Source organism: Petaurus breviceps, unplaced genomic scaffold, assembly GCF_028583685.1.
Source record: "Petaurus breviceps papuanus isolate PSGF00001 unplaced genomic scaffold, PetGlider_PUasm1.0 175, whole genome shotgun sequence".
NCBI lineage: Eukaryota > Metazoa > Chordata > Mammalia > Diprotodontia > Petauridae > Petaurus > Petaurus breviceps.
Genome location: NW_027185764.1, coordinates 29,503,468 through 29,521,944, shown reverse-complemented (window position 1 = coordinate 29,521,944; position 18,477 = coordinate 29,503,468).

The following is an 18,477-nucleotide window of genomic DNA, read 5'->3' as shown; positions in this document are numbered from 1 at the left end:
CCCCCCAAAAAGAAGATTTACTTATTGGAAGTTCTCTGTACCAATGAAAACACAAGTCTGGACAAAAACAAACCCAAAGACCTTATAATAGCATACCATATCATAACATAAAATGTATGATATATAAATTGAATTGAATCGAAACTATTAGCTTTTGGAAGTTTTTGAAAATGAGCTAGGCCTTGGGCTTCCAAACCTGAGCTCTCTAAGATCAGAAGAGCAGGTGAATGGGCCTCTGCCAGACCCATGTGGGCTGAGAGTCAGCCACGCAAAGGACTCTCCATGGAAAATGCCCCGTCATCTCTCAGTCCCTCAGGGTGGATGCTGGGCTCCCACAAGCAGAAGTCCCTAATTGCTGTGATTGTGCTGGGGACAAGGGGGAGTGAGGCAACCTCTGCAGTAGGAGAGCTCAAGTCCTCAGAGACCAGTCAGCATAAGCAAAAGCAGGTGTTGTTAGTTGGTCTTTTACATACACAGATCCTAGGATCATAGCTTAAGCATTGGGAAGGAGGGCCATTGAGCCTTATAGTGGTGTGTCCATTAGACTGTGAGCCTCTTGAGGACAGGAACTGGGTTTTTTTTCATTTTTCATTGTATCCCCAGCATTTAGTACAGCGTCTGGCACACAATAGGTGCTTTAATAAATGCTTCTTGAATTGACATACAGATGAAGAAACTGGTGTTGCCAAACTGATACAGACAATAATGACCTCCAATTTAATGTCTTAGGACACTATGACTACAAACAACTATGACATTGTTTCCATTAAATTAAGCTGTCTCACATAAGCTAGGAGAACATTCAATGACTTGGTTGAGGATATCATGCGCATAAGTAAGGGATGGCTCTGGGTATGGACCTTGGGCTCCTTTGACCAGCTTGGCTAGCAATGCTTATACACAGCACCTACGGGATTCCCAGAACACATTTGGCACCTTAGGGGTACAAAAGAAATAGAAGCACAATTGCTGTTCTCAAGCAAGTTTAAAGTAGACGCCAGAAGTATATATCCGTCCTGTTTTTGCATGCCACCCTGATACTGTAAAATTGATGAGTATAGGTGGTGAGGGGCATGCCATCATCAGAGGCAGGGTTGGCCACCAGTAAGGAGTGATTATCATTGATTTACATCTCTTTAGTGCTTCAAGGCTCACAACCCTAGGAAGTAAAAAAATAAAATGCTTTGGTCCAGCCTGAACTTTCAGTGTAGATGATGAAACTGAGAATCAGTGAAGTTTGGTGACTCAGCCACAGTCACACAAAGAGGGCAGCCAGCAGCTAAGGTGGAAAGGGCACAGCCTTCGGAGTTAAAGATTCTGGTTTTGCTTCCTGTGTAACCCTGGGAAAGTTACAGGCACCCAAGCTTCTCTGGCCATATTGTGTGCATGCCCAGAATGCATAGCATGGCATGGGCCGCCACGTGGGTGGGGGCAGCCCCCTTTGATTGACCGTCTGTGTCTTTAAACCTGGTAGGACCACCCCGTGGCTCTATTTCTGTCCTCTTTTCTGAGGTTTCACCCAGCGTGGACACCATAAACGAACTGGTGAGAAGGCAAGGGCTTGCTTTCTCCCCTGCTTAATCCTCTTTTACTCCAGCTCTGAGAAACAGACCCGATGGTGGGTTTTTTCTGTAGTGTCTTCTATCCTCAGTTTCAGGCGCCTGAGGCGGTCCTCATGGCACTGGGAGCTCAAGCCATGGAGACCTGGGAGCCAGGATTGTGGGCAGGGTGCCACTGCAGCCACTGCCGAGGAAGCCACGAGAAACCCTTGCCTTCTTTATTTAGAATCATTAAAATGTGCAGAATGAATAATTTGTTTCCCAAATATATTTAGATGCTGTTGTAATTAGTAAAATACAAATTCATTTTAAAATGTAACGAAATTCCTGATAGCTTTTTGTTAGCATGAATTTTCACAGATAATGATTATTTATAGTACAACCAGAACTGTAGCTAGCAACTTTTGGTGTCAGAAACAAGAACCACAAATCATACTCAGGACTAGCAACATCCAAAGGCATTTCTGGCAGTGCCTCTACTGAGGGGCAGAGCATGGTGGGAGAGTATATCCCAGGATCGTGGTGTGAATGTTTTGTAGCCATTTTATTAAATGGCTACATTTCGATGTATATTTTATTTATATTATATTTATTTATCTATCTATATTCTGTTTCTTTCTATGCCATTTTAGTAAATGACTTTGCTAAGAGCCAATTATATCTATTATGTTGTTGTTAAATTGTTCAGTCATGTCTGACTGTGCATGACCCCATGGATTGTAGCACATCAGGCCCTTCTTTCCTTCACTATCTCCTGAAGTCTGTCCGAGCTTATGTTTGTTGCTTGCACGACACCATTAGCTAATTGTTAACAAGAAGCACACCACTGGGGGCTCATGAGCTATGGTGTTAGAAGGGCAGACCAGCAGGGTTGCCCCTAGAAGCCCAGGCAATTACTGCTTTCTAGACACCCAACGCACCAATATGAATGTAAGTACGAGGAGAATAGTCCCAGTCTGGACAGTGGTACACTAGAAAAGATAGGAAACACCACTGTAATATATATGGGCATGCGCATATACATACACACATATATTATATATATTGTATATTTATTTATAGCACATATTATATATTACATATATATGTATGTATACATGTGAAAGGGATAATGGTTGAAGAATGGGAGAGATAGTCAACAATTTTCTCTTATATATTCTAATTTAGGGGAGTAGAAATTATATTTATTGGGAAGGATATATTTTAGTACTTCATGTGAAAATAAATATGTTGACACTTTTAGGAATTTAGCATGCTTAATTAAAAAAACGAAGTCATTCTGTGAAGACCTACTTGAGATAGAACAAGATAAACATCCAGCTCCCCCATCCTGTCTCTCTGGTCAAGTACTCCTTGATCTCCATCTTATCATGCATTATGATCAATACCACCTCTCAGACTGGTACCAAGCAGAATTCTCATTTATCTGTTTCTAAACAGATACATGGTAGGCATTCAAATTTTCTCAAGGGAAAAGAATGAAAATGTAGTGATTTTGAAAGTATTTCTGGCCAGAATGGAGATTTCTATCAAGGACATCACTGACCTTGAAGACACCCAGGTTCATAATCTTTGAGTCATCCTTGACTCCCCTCTCTCCTATATCTTCTGTTATCAGTTCTCTCCACTCTCCACATCTTTCACATACATTCCCTTAACTCTACTCATATGACCATCACCCTAGGTGTTGCAATAGACTCCTAATTGGTCTCCCTGCCTTATCTTTCCCCCCTCGAATCTATTCTCCACACAGCTGCCAAAGTGATACTGTATTCCTTAAGCATGGTTCTAACCATATCACTATCATGCTCAATAAATTCTAGTAGCTCTGAGGTTTTACTTAATTTGACAATTGGTAAAATGATAAAAATAGCAATAGTCAATGTCGGAGGGGTTGTTGAAGTGTAGGCATACAAATACATTGTTGGTGGAACTGTGAAATGCTACAACCATATTTGGAATTATGTAAATAAAAAGACTAAAATGCCCATACCCTTTGAACTAAAGAACCTGTTATTGGGCTTATATGCCAAGGAAGCCATCAGTAAGAGGAAAGTCTCCATAATACTCCAAAATATTTATAGCAGCACTTTTTTTTTTGCAATAATTAAGAATTAGAAGCAAAGTAGATGCCTATAAATTGGGGAATATAGACAAATTGTGGTACATGAATGTGACTGGATATTATTACTGTGCTCTAAGAAAGATATATGTAATGAATACACATTACAGGAAGCATGGAAAGATTATATGAACTGATGCAGAATGAAGTAAGCAGAGCCAAGAAAACAATATATACAGTAGTTATAAGTAGAAAACAGTGTGTACAGTATACAAAAAAACCCCAAATGATATAAAAATAGATTATTACATGGAACATATTACTTATCAGTCCTACAAATAGGCAAATTATTTATGAATAAACAAGAGATAGAGAGCAGAGTGAGGTATAAAATGGATAATATGGATTACATTAAATTATTTTTTTTACAAATAGAACAAATGTAGCCAAGATCAGAAGGAAAGCAGAAAATTGGGGAAATTTTTTATAGACATTTTCTCAGATAAAGGTTTCGTATCTCAAATATAGAAAGAATTTTGTAAAATCTATAATAGTATGAGTCATTCTCCAATTGATAAATGGTCAAAGGATATGAAGCAGTTAAAGATATCAAAACAATTTATAGTCATCTGGAAAAATGCTCTAAATCATTATTGATTAGAGAAAAGCAAATTAAAGCAAATTCAGGGTATCATTTTATGACTATCAGATTGGCTGAAATGATTGAAGGGGAAAGAAACAAATGTTGGAGGGGATGTGTAAAAATTGGGACATTAATTCATTGTTGGTGGAATTGTGAACCGATCCAACCATTTTGAAGAGCAATCTGGAATTATGCCCAAAGAGTTATAAAACTGTCTAAACCCTTTGACACAGAAAAACCACTACTAGTTGATTAGGGAAAAAGGAAAAGAAACAATATATTCTAAAATATTGATAGCAACTCTTTTTTGGTGGTGTCAAAGAACTGGAAATTGCAGGGATACCTATCAATTTGGGAATGGCTAAACAAGTTGTGGCATATGATTGTGATAGAATACTACTACACTGTAAGAAATGATGAACTTGACAATTTTAGAGAAACATGGACAGATTTGCATGAAATAATGGAGTGAAATGAGCAAAATCAAGAGAATATTGTATACAGTAACAGCAATATTGTTATAAGAACAATTTTGAGCGAATAAGCCATTTTGACTATTGTAAATCCCCAAATCAGCTACATATGAAGGAAGACACTAACTGCATCCAGAGAAAGAAATAATATATAGAAGTTTGTATAGAATGCTTTTACATACATACATGTATGTATACATGTATGTATATATACATATATGTAGACACATTTGTGTCTGTGGCCATCTCTAGGAAGAGGGGGAAGGAAAAAAAAGAAATTTACATGATAACTTTATTATCTATTTGAAAGGAATAGCAAGTTGTATACAATAGAATTGCAGTTTCACGTGCAATCATCTTTTTATTATGCTATGTTATGGAATTTTCCATAAATTATATTCCATAAATTAAAATAAAATAAAAATAATAAATTAAAAAAATGAAATGTAACAAAATTATGAAAATCAAACAGGACTTGAATGAAGAGATCCTAGAAGACACACTCTTTGTGGAGATGGAACGTTCACAGGCGTTACACATCACACATGTTTTCAGACTTCTTCAATGTATTGGTCAGTTGTGCTAATCCTTCCCCCTCTCTAAGAAAATACTATTTGTCATATGAGATACCTGACTGGGAGGAGAAGGAGGGTTATAGATGGATATCGGGATAACTACAGTGATATAAAAAACAGAAAATATCAATAAAAACTATTTTAAAATTCTAATGGCTCACTCTTACCTCTAGGATCAAACAAAGTCTCTTCTGTTTGGTTTTTAAATACAATCATGAAATAACACTAACCTATCTTTATAGTTTTATTCTAAATGACTCTCCTTTACTCATTCTATGACCTGGTCAAACTTGTCTTCTTACTATTTCTCAATGTGACATTGCATCTCCCATCTTCTCGACTATACGTAGGTTTCCTTCCATGCCTGGAATGCACTCCCTCCTCACTTTTGTTTTTTACAGCTCCTAATTTCTTTCAAAGTTCAGGTCATATGCCTTTTCCTATAGTAAAGCTTTACTGATATCCCTAATTTCTAGTGCCTCCTCCTCCCATTATTTTTTTCATTTAAACTATATATTTTGTATATACTTAGCTAGTTTGACAGAATGTAAGCTCTGAGGGGGCAGAAACTGGTTCATTTTCATCTTTCTATCCCCAGAAAAAAATGCAGAGTGCCCAGCACATAGTAGGTTCTTACAGGTCACTTTCATGTCCATCGTCTACTGATCTGAAGACTGCATTGGAAGTAGAAATAACCAGATGGTTAGAATGTCAAAGCTAAGTAAAAACTAAATGTGATGTCTATCATCAAAACTGTACCCAAGTTGCGGGATTTGGTAGAGTGCCTGGAGACCCTTTCCCCAACTTGAGTAGCTCAAGAAGTAAAATAGATGTTCTGCAAAATGAATGATGTCCTTATCCGTATTCTTCTCATTAAGTAATCTTAGCAAATTCTGATTAGTAGGGAAGATTTTGGGGGTCAGTAGTGATCTGTTCCTTGGAGAGACCCCTTATCAGAGGACAAAGAACTTTCTGCAGAGATTCCAATCATAGATGAGGCATGGCAGAAAAAAACCCCACTAGATTTGGTGCAGTAAAGTATAAATAATTCATTACTTCTAGATATGATTCCGCTTGCTCATAATCTACATCTTCAATAATTAATTTGCTTCAACACTAAAAGTGTCTCTGTCCATAACTTAAATCATCCCACCCATTTGCCTGTTCATGACGTGCAATCATTTTCGCTTTAGTGTGAGGACTTCCCAAGTGAGCTGCTTTTACTTACCTGTGTGGGATGTTTTCTCCACACTGCAACTCTCAGTGTTTACATAATTATTCTGCACATACTTAGAGACAGCTATGGTTGTCTATTCTTCATAGGCAACTCTAGAACTCATCATGTCTCAGCCACAACTTAAGGAGTCAGATTAGTACAATAGGAAGAGCAGTGAATCTGGTATTTAAGTTTCTTGGTTCAAATCCTGCCTCCATTGCTTACCCCTGTGTCACCTTGGGCAAGACATTTAACCTCCCTGGGCCTCCATTTTCTCATCTGTAAAATAAGGGGTTTGAATGAGGTGGTCAAAATATCTATTTAGATTAAACTTGTCACTGTAGTGGTCAGTGGACTGGTTTGGTTTGATATTTGCTTATTTAAAATAGGTTAGGGAGGGAATAAGCATTTATCAAGTGCCTACTATATGCCAAGCTCTTTACAAATACTATCTTATTTGATACTCACAACAACCCTGGGAGTTAGGGGTTATTATTACCTTCATTTGACATTTAAGAAAATTTAGAGTGACTTGCCCATGGTCACACAGCTAGTAAGTGTCTCAGACTGGACTTGAACTCAGGTCTTCCTGATTTCAAGCCCACTGCTTCCTTTCATGACACGACCTAAATGCCTCTTAAGAGGCTGGACTTGTTTTTGTAAAGTCTGACTGTTGAGTTAATCATTCAGAGCATTGGGGTGAGTGAAAGGGAGAGAGAAGTCCAGTGTTTTGCACATATTAGGTGCCCAACACATATTAGATGTTTGTTGAAATTAACAATGAATCGTTTCAATTAGAATCAGCTTAGAATGTCCCTTCTCAGTCTTGTCTACCGTGTTTTCCCGATAATAAGACACTGTTTTATTATTTTTTTTGGACAGAAAAACACCAGAGGGCTTATTTTCAGGGGAGGGCTTATTTTAATGAACATTGACAGCAATTTTAATAAACAGGTAAATGTGAACAAAAAAATGTACCTTTATTCAATAAGCAAATCACTGGGGAAGAACAGGATGACGCGCTCACTGCTGCAGCTCTGATTGGATGCAGCTCGGAGCGCAGTGTGCATTTCACGGGGGGGCGGGGGGGGACGGTGCATACAGAGGGTACCGTAATGTAGCATGTAGCGCAGGGGATCACCTTCACTACAGTAGCAATCTCAATAGGGCTTATTTTCGGGGGAGGGCTTATTTTAGAGGAATCTTACACAGTAAGGGGAGGGCTTATTTTCGGGATAGGTCTTATTATAGGGGAAACAGGGTAATAGTACAATATCCTCCTCTTATCCCCTAAGTATGGGTGTTCCCCAAGCTCTGGTCTGAGGTGTGTACCTGTTGTCTCTCCCAAGAATATAAGTTTCTTGAAAACAGGGACTATATTGTCTTTCTTTATATCCTCAGTCTTAGCACAGTGCACCTGGTACATATATGTGTATATGTACAATAAATGCTCATTGATTGATTGCTTGATCTCTTTTCTCTATAGATCTTCCTTTGTAATCTCATCACTCCCATGGCTTCACTTATTACCTCTATGCAAATGACTCCTAAATCTATATATCCATAGTAGAGATAAATAAATACATACTGATTGTTTGATTGGTCCAGCTCTGATCTCTTCTCTGACTGTTCCACTTCTCCAACTCTCTAGTAAATCTTCATCTGGACGTTCCCTTAGCACTTCAAACTCAACAAGTCCAGCATAGAACTCATCACCCTCCCCACAAAATTGACCCTCCTGCCAACTTCTCTAGTCTTTCTCATGGTATTACCACCTTTCTGGGTGCCCAGGCTGTTGACCACAAGGTCATCTTTGAATCTTCCCTTTACCCCAACCCTTTCCCCTATGAAGCTTTTCTTCATACGCTCCCCTCTATTTCTATTTCTACCATCATAGTATAGGCCATATCACCTGTTAAGGGTGAGCCCTTAGCCAATACTTTGCTAGACATTAGGAGACACCCACACTTGGAGGATAAGAAGTAGCTACTAGACTTTTAGAGAAGACTGAGAAGGGCCATTTCCCTAAGTAAGGCCTGTCTTTTTCCTTTCTTGTATCCCTAGTACTAGGCACAGAACACAGCACAAAGTAGGTGATTTATGAATGCTTATTGACTTTTTCATTGTTCAGGCTCAAATTGAGGCCAAAATGAGAAACTCCTAAGTCATTAAATAGTTAACAAAAGGAGGTTTAATTTGCCCTAATATTTCAAGAGCCCACATCCAGGACACAGTGGCCCTTAGCTTCTCTCAGTGAGTACCACCACTCCACCCCATCCCATGCCACATCTCCATATAGAAATTCACCTGGCATCAGGGCAGAGTGACTCACATGGATTTTAGATATTCACCAAGTCAGATGGGCTCTGACTCCATGAACTTGGGGCCTTTTATATCATTATGTGAATAGAAAGTTGTGCCAAGGGAGAAGGGATCAATCATGACCTGGGGATGGCTTTGTTGCCTTTAGGTAAAAACTAATCTCTGTTGTAATTGTATTATTTAAGGAACAGGGGACCCCAGAAGAGCTTGGTCCTGTCACATCACTTCTTACCAGGAGTCTCCTTACCCGCAGTCTCTCCCTTTTCAGTGGATCCTCTGCATTTCTGCCAAAACGATCTTCCTAATGCTGCAGATTTCACCATGTCATCTCCTTGCTTAAGAATTTTCAATGATTTATTATTTCCTTGAGGATAGAGTGGAAACTGTTGTGCCTGGTGCTTGACTTGCCATTATCTCATTCTAACCTATCTTTCAGGCTTCAGTTTGTATTACTCTACTTACGTCCTCTAAGTTCTAACCGATCTCATTGGAACAAAGACAAATCCATGGAGCAGGCATTCATGTTCCATGAGGATGGACACATGCTCTGACCCCTTGCTGAAGGGCCAGAGTAATTGGAGGCTCCTGGCAGCTAGACGGCACAGTGGATAGAGCACTGGGCCTGCATTCAGGAGGGCCTGAATTCAAATGCAGTCTCAGACACTTATTAGCTGTGTGACCTTTGGCAAATCACTTGAACTGATTGCCTCAGTTTTCTCAACTGCAAAATGCAGATAATAGCACCTACTTTCCAGGGTTCTTGCGAAGACCAAATAAGATAAAATTTGTAAAGTGCTTAGTATACACACACATATACACATATATATGTATACATATGTAATGAAATGAAAAATCCCAGGAACATTATATTCAAATTCCAGAGCTCCTATCTCAAAGAGGAAATATTGCAAACAGCAAGAAAGAAAGCATTTGGCAGGCTCTGAAGGCAGCAGACGAGCAGAGGTAGGCCCGGGAGGAGGCCTGATCAACTCCAGGGATAAGTCGTTGCACCAACCACAAGGGCCACTACCAGGCCTATCACCAAAGGGCTGGGAATGGAAAGAGCAAGGTAAGAACCAAATGCAGGGCCCCTGTCTGGGACAGCAAATACTCCTGGGACTACCACTCCATAGCCCAGAAATTTAAAAAAAAAGCCCCTATCAGAACCTCCAAGGACAAGGATGGCAGAGTGAACCCCAAAATGCTCCAACACCCCCCATGCTGAAAACATAGTAGCTATTGTCCCAGGGCAAAACCCTCAACAGTAAAGGCTTGGGAAACTTAGAGGAAGGGCATGGCTAGGACCCTGCCTCAAAATGGGTAGAAAGCAGACTACAAAGACTCTGGAGTCCTACTATCCTCAGAGGGAGGAACCAAACTTTGAGGGAGACAATGAGACTCCACACCCACAGCTCAAACATCAACAGGGAATGGGTCCCAAGCACAGAAAGCTCTCCTAGATGATCTCAAAAGGAACTTTGAAAACCAAGTGAGAGAGATAGAAGACAAAATGAATAATTCTTTTAAAATCAAAATTGCAGAATTAGAAAAACATTATAATAAACAAAACAGTTCCTTAAAAAGAAAAGTGTATGATATGGAAAAGGAGCTCCAAAAACTAACCTAGGAAAATGATTTGCTAAAAACTAGAATCAACCAAATTGAAACAAATAACTCTAGGAGGAACCAAGAATTAGTCAAACAAAACAAGAAGAATGAAAAATTAGAAAACGAGGTAAGATATATCAATGGAAAAATAACTGACCTGGAAAACAGATCCAGGAGAGATAATCTGAGAATCATAGGCCTACCAGAAAATCATGATAAAAAAAATGAGCCTGGACAACATTCTCCAAGAGCTCATTAAGGAAAATTTCCCTGAGATACTAGAACCTGAGGGTAAAATAGAAATTGAGAGAATCCAGTGGACACCTCCTGAAAGAGATCCCAAAGTGAAAAGTCTTCGAAATGTTGTGGCCAAACTCAAGAACTACCAGGTAAAAGAGAAAATACTTCAAGTGGACAGAAAGAAAGAATTCAAATATTCAGGAACTACAGTGAGGATCTCACAGGGTTTGGCAGCCTCTACACTGAAAGATCAGAGGCAGTGGAATACAATTTTCCAGAAGGCAAAAGAGCTTGGGTTACAACCAAGGATCACCTACTCAGTGCGACTGAGCATATTCTTCCAAACAAAGAGATGGTCATTCAATGATATAACAGATTTCCAGACCTTCTTGATGAAAAAGCCAGAGCTCAATGGAAAATTCAACCTACAACTACGAGATGCAAGAGTGACATAGAAAGGTAAACAAGGAAAATACACACACACACCCTGTTATTTAATAAGAGCAAACTTTTTATAGACAAGTAGAGGGTATGAATATAAAATACACAAAGTGACAATTAAAAAACCTTATTAAGGGCTACAAAGGGACTGCAATGGAAGAAGAGAAATGAATGAAGTGGAAAAAGGTAAATTATGCCACACAAAGAGGCATAAAAACAATATAGCAGAGGAAAAGAAGGGAGGGAGATGAGTATTATATGAGCTTTACCCTCCTTGATGCTGGTGCAAGGAAGGAATAGCACAACCAGTTAAGCATAGGACTCTATGGAAAAGAGAAGCAAAACGTATCATATTAGAGGGATAGAGGGGAGGGTGAGGAGTTTTGCATGAGATTTGTTCCTGTCATTCTTGGTGCCAAGAAGAAATAACATAGTTCATTAAGTATAAAAATATCCTACAGGCAGTAGGAGGGGGAAAGGGCTACAAAAGGGGGGGGGGGGGTTAGTAGGGAGGGAGGGGGGAGGGGGAAAGGGGGGGAAAAGGGAGGAGGGCTGATAAGGGAATACTGAGGGAGGCAGTAGTCAAAAGGAAAACTATTAAGGGGGGAAAGAGAGAAGGGGGAAAATATGAGCATTAATAGGGGCGGGAATAGGATGGAGGGAAAGAAACAGATAACAATCATAACTGTAAATATGAATGGAATAAACTCTCCCATAAAACAGAGGCGGATAGCAGAATGGATTAGAAATCATAATCCTACAATATGCTGTTTACAAGAAACACATCTGAAACAGAGGGATACACACAGGGTAAAGGTAAAAGTCTGGAGTAAAATATAACATGCCTCAGCTAAAGTAAAAAAAAGCAGGGGTAGCAATCCTTATCTCAGATAAAGCAAAAGCAAAACTTGATCTAATTAAAAGAGATAAGAAAGGAAACTATATCCTGCTAAAAGGCACCATCAAGAATGAAGCAATATCATTACTCAATATATATGTATCCAAATTCCTAGAGGAGAAGGTAAAGTAATTAGAGGAAGAAATAGATAGCAAAACTATAGGAGTGGGAGACCTTAATCTCCCCCTCTCTGAACTTGATAAATCCAACCTCAAAATAAACAAGAAAGAAGTTAAGGAGGTAAACATAATTTTAGAGAGGGGAGGTATGATAAATCTCTGGAGAAAACTGAATGGGGATAAAAAGGAATATACTTTCTTCTCAGCTGTTTATGGCACATACTCAAAAATCGACCATGTTCTAGGGCATAAAAACCTCACAATTCTGTGCAGTAAGGCAGAAATATTAAATGCATACTTCTCAGATCATGATGCAATAAAAATTATATGCAATAAAGGGCCATGAAAGACAGACTAAAAACTAATTGTAAATTAAACAATTTAATCCTAAAGAATGAATGGATCAAACAAGAAATTATAGAAACAATTAGTAATTTCATTCAAGAGAATGATGATAATGAGACAACATAGCAAAATTTGTGGGATACATTAAAGGCAGTTCTTAGGGAAAGTTTTATATCCCTGAGTGCATACACGATTAGAGAAAAGTAAGGTCAATGAATTGAATTCATTGAATGCAATTGAAAAACCTAGAAAAAGACAAATTCAAAATCCCCAATTCAATATTAAATTACAAATATTGAAAACCAAAGGAGAGATTTTGACATTAAGAAAACTATTGAATTAATAAATAAAACTAAGAGCTAGTTTTATGAAAAAACAATAAAACTGATAGACCCTTAGTCAATATGATAAAAAAAGAAAGAAGAAAACCAGATTATGAGTATCAAAAATGAAAAGGGTGGATCTACCTCCAATGAAGAGGAAATAAAAACAATAATTAGGAATTATTTTTCCCAATTGTACACACATAATTTTGACAATCTTAGGGAAATGGATGAATATTTACAAAAATACAAGTTGCCCAGATTAACTGAAGAAGAAGTAAATTACTTAAATAACCCCATCTCAGAAAAAGAAATTGAATAAGTCATCAGTCAACTCCCTAGGAAAAAAATATCCAGGGCCAGATGCATTTACTAGTGATTTCTATCAAACATTTAAAGAACAATTGATTCCAATACTCTACAAATTATTTGGGAAAATTAGTGAAGAAGGAGTCCTACCAAATTCTTTTTATGACACAAATATGGTACTGATACCTAAATCAGGAAGAGATGAAACAGACAAAGAAAATTGTAGACCAATTTCCCTTCTGAATAAAGATGCAAAAATTTTAAATAAAATATTAGCAAAAAGAATACAGCAACTTATCTCAAGAATAATACACTTTGATCAGGTAGGATTTATTCCAGGAATGCAAGGATCATTTAATATTATGAGAACCACCAGTATAATTGATCATATCAACAATAAAACTAGCAGAAACCACACGATTACCTCAATAGATACAGAAAAGGCTTTTGACAAAATACAATATCCATTCCTATTAAAAACACTAGAAAGTATAGGAATAAATGGAGCCTTCCTTAAAATAATAGGTAGCATCTATTTAAAGCCATCAGCAAGTATTATATGTAATGGGGATAAGCTAGAAGCATTTCCAATAAGATCAGGGGTGAAACAAGGGTGTCCACTATCACCCCTCTTATTTAATCTGGTACTAGAAATGTTAACAGTAGCAATTAGAGAAGAAAAAGAAATCAAAGGAATCAAATTAGGCAAAGAAGAGACCAAGCTATCACTCTTTGCAGATGTTATGATGATATACTTAGAGAATCCTAGAGAATCAACTAAAAAACTTCTTGAGACAATAAATAAATTTGGCAAAGTTGCAGGATATAAAATAAACCCACATAAATCTTCGGCATTCCTATATATTTCCAATGACATTCAACAGCAAGAGATAAAAAGAGAAATCTCATTTAAAGTTACTGTAGACATTATAAAATATTTGGGAATCTACCTGCCAAAACAAACCCAGGAACTATATGATCACAACTACAAAACACTCTTCACACAAATTAAGTCAGATCTAACTAATTGGAAAAAATCAATTACTCATGACTGGGTTGAGCTAATATAATAAAAATGACAATTTTACCTAAATTAAATTACATATTTAGTGCCATACCAATCAATTTACCAAAAAAACTACTTTATAGAGCTAGAAAAAAATAGTAACAAAATTCATTTGGAAGAATAAACAGTCCAGAATATCAAGGGAATAAATGAAAAGAAATGCTAGGGAAGGTGGACTAGCTATACCAGATTTCAATCTGTATTATAAAGCAGCAGTCATCAAAACTACTTGGTACTGGCTGAGGAATAGAGTAGTGGATCGATGGAATAGATTAGGTACATGAGATTAAGCAGTCAATGACTATAGTAATCTATTGTTTGATAAACCCAAAGACCCCAGTTTTTGAGATAAGAACTCCCTATTTGACAAAAACTGCTGGGAAAACTGGAACATAGTATGGCAGAAACTTGGCATAGATAATTACCTAACACCAAATAACAAAATCAAGTCTAAATGGGTTCATGATCTAGGTATAAAGGTTGATACTGTAAGCAATCTCGGAAAACAAGGAATAGTTTACCCGTCAGATTTGTGGAGAGGGAAAGATTTTATGACTAAACAAGAATTAGAGAGCATTATAAAATGCACAATGGATAATTTTGATTACATTAAATTGAAAAGCTTCTGTACAAACAAAGCCCATGTAACCAAGATTAAGAGGGAGGTGGGAAATTGGGAAAGAATTTTTACAACCTATGTCTCTGATAAAGGACTCATTTCTAAAGTAAACAGAGAATTGAGCCAAATCTATAAGAATACAAGTCATTCCCCAATTGATAAATGGTCAAAGGATATGAACAGGTGGTTTTCAGAGAAAGAAATTAAAGATATCTATAAGCACATGAAGAAATGCTCTGAATCACTATTGGTTAGAGAAATGCCAATCAAAACAACTCTGAGGTACCACATCTCACCAGTCAGAATGGCTAAGATGACAAAACAGGAAAATAACAAATGCTGGAGAGGATGTGGACAAATTGGAACACAAATGCATTGCTGGTGGAGTTGTGAACTGATCCAACCATTCTGGAAAGCAATCTGGAATTATGCCCAAAGGGCTATAAATAATTTCATACTCTTTGACCCAGCAATACCACTTCTAGGGTTGTATCCCAAAGGGATCATAGAAGTGGGAAAAAGACCCATATGTACAAAAATATTTATAGCAGCTCTTTTTGTGGTAACAAAGAATTGGAAATTAAGGGGGTGCCCATCAATTGGGGAATGGCTGAACAAGTTGTGGTGTATGCATGTTATGGAATACTATTGTGCAATAAGAAATGAGGAGCAGATGGACTTCATATTTACCTGGAGAGGCTTATATGAACTGATGCTGAGTGAGAAGAGTAGAGCCAGGAGGAATCTGTATACAATTACAGACACAACACATGTGTGATGACCAACTTTGATAAACTGGACTCTTCTCAGCAATGCAGTGATATAAGTCAAACCCAAAAGACTCATGATGGAGAGAGATGTTTACATCCAGAGAAAGAATTTCAATTGAACCCAGATTGAAGCAAACTACCTGCCCTTTTTCGTTTTCTTTTTTGGATTTGTTTCCTCTTTCCCATTCTTCATTCCATCTGTTACAATCCTTCTTTATAACCTGACTAATGCCTAATGTGAAAGTATTTGCAGATACTGTACTTGATTGTATGCCACCATGTGGTGGGGGGGAGAGGGTGAGAAAATTTGAAACTCAAGGAATTGTGGTAATGAATCTTGTAAACTAAAAGTAAACAAATTAATAAAGACCAAAAAAAAAAAAAAAGAAACCATTCAAATATTGTGGAGCCCCAGTCAAGATCATAGCAGATATAGCAGCTTCTACATTAAAGGAGCAGAGGACTGACTATGACATCCTAGACAGCAAAGAAGCTAGGATTACAACCAAGAATACCTACTCTGCAAAGGGGAGTATAATTCTTCAGTGTAAAAATGAATGTTTAATGATATAGATGTCTTCCAAGCGTTCCTGATGAAAAGTCCAAAGCTGAATAGAAAATTTGATATTCAAACATAAGTCTCAAGAGAAGCATAAAAAGGTAAGCACAAAAGAGACATCATAAGAGATTCAATAAAGTTAATCTGTTTACAATCCTATATGGGTAGATGATAGATGCAGTTTCTAAGAATTTTATCATTATTAGGGCAGTTAGAAACAGACTATATAAACAGAGAGCATGGGTGTGAGTCAATTATATTGGAATGATCTAAAAAAATGTAGGAATGAAATGAAAGAAAGAGTTACACTTGGAGAAAGGGAAAGGGAGAGGTAAATGAGGAAAATTATCTCACATAAAAGAGACACACAAGGAAGAGCTTTTACGGTGGAGGGGAAAATGGAAGGATGGCAGGCATGCTTAAACCTCACCCTCTTGGAAATAGTACAGATAGGGAAATGTGTGTTTGTTGTTTGTATGTACATGTATCCACACACACTCAGTTGAATAAAGGAATCTATTTAAGAGGCCTGCATAACATGTAGCCTACCACTTACGACCTGCCAATGGATTTTGGGTGGCCTGCAAAAAGTGTAGGGTTGCCACTGTATACTCTCCTGTTTATCACATGCCCCATGACAACCAACCATCATCAGTCTGTCTGTCTGTAGTCTGACCTATCTGCAGCCTGAAGAACTTTAGCCTATTTTTAATTTTGTTCCTTATCTACTGCTAAGTTGGGCAGGTCTGATCTAACCCAAGAGGGAAATAGGAGGGGAAGGAAAGAGAGAAAGGGAGGGGGTAGTGACAAAAGAGAGGGTTGATTAAGTGAGGCAGTGTGGTCAGAAGCAAAAGAGACTTTTGAATAGAGAAAAGATAAAGAGAGAGAGAGAGAGAAGGATAAACAGAAGAAAATAGATGAGTAATCATTACTCTGAATGTGAATGAGATGAACTTATCTATAAAATAGAAGCAGATAGAAGAATGGATTAGAAATCAGAATCCAACTTTTTTGGTTTTTTTGTTTGTTTGTTTGTTTTGCTTTTTGCAGGGCAATTGGGGTTAAGTGACTTGCCCAAAGTCACATGGTTAGTAAGTGTGTCAAGTGTCTGATGCTGGATTTGAACTCAGGTCCTTCTGATTCCAGGGCAGGTGTTCTACTCACCACCTAGCCGCCCCTAAACAATATGTTTTTTTTTTTTACAAGACACATACTTGAAACAGAAAGACACACATAGAGTTAAAATAAAGAGAAGGGGTAAACTCTATTATACTTTAGATGCAATAAAAAAGGAAGGTATAGCAATCATGATCTCAAACAATTCAAAAGCAAAAGTAGACCTCATTAAAAGAGATCATCAGGGAAACTACATTTTGATAAACACTACTGTCAATACTGAAATAATATCAAAGAAATTTTATAGCAAGTTTCTCTGATAAAGACCTCTTTTCTGAAATACATAGGGAATTGGAGTAAAATTTATAAAAATAAAAGACATTTCCCAAATGATAAACTTTCAAGGGTTAAGAACAGGCAGTATTGGGGTGGTTAGGTGGTGCAGTGAATAGAGCACTGGCCCTGGAGTCAGGAGGACCTGAGTTCAAATCCGACCTCAGACACTTAACACTTACTAGCCATGTTACCTTGGGCAAGTCACTTAACCTCAATTGCCCTGCCTTCCCCCCTCCAAAAAGAAAAAAAGACAGTATTCAGAAGAAGAAATCAAAGCTATCTATAGTCATATGGGGAAAAACACCTTTCTAGGTCACTATTGATTAGAGAAATGCAAATTTAAACAACTCTGAGGTATCACCTCTCACCTATCAGAAATGACAAAAGCTGGAAGGGATGAGGGAAAATAAATACACTAATGGATTACTGGTGGAATGAACCACTCTATGGAATAATTTTAAACTATGTCCAATGAGCTATAAAACTGCATATGCTTTGACCCAGCATTACCACTTGTACTTCAAAGAGATCAAAGAAAAATGACTTATATATTCAAAATATTTATGTCAGCTCTTTTTGTGATGGTGAAGAATTGGAAATTGATATGATACCTACCAGTTGTGGAATGGCCAAACAATTTGTGGCACATGATGGTGATGGTATACTATTTTGCTATAAAGAATAATGTGGGGAATGGTTTCAGAAAAACATGGGAAGACATATATGAATTGATGCAAAGTGAAGTGAGCAGAACCAGAAAACATTGTAGACAATAACAGCAATATTGTAATGATGATCAACTGTGAAAGCTTTGGCTACTCTGATCAAGACAACAATCCAAGAAAATTCCAAAAGACTTATGATGAAAAATACTATCC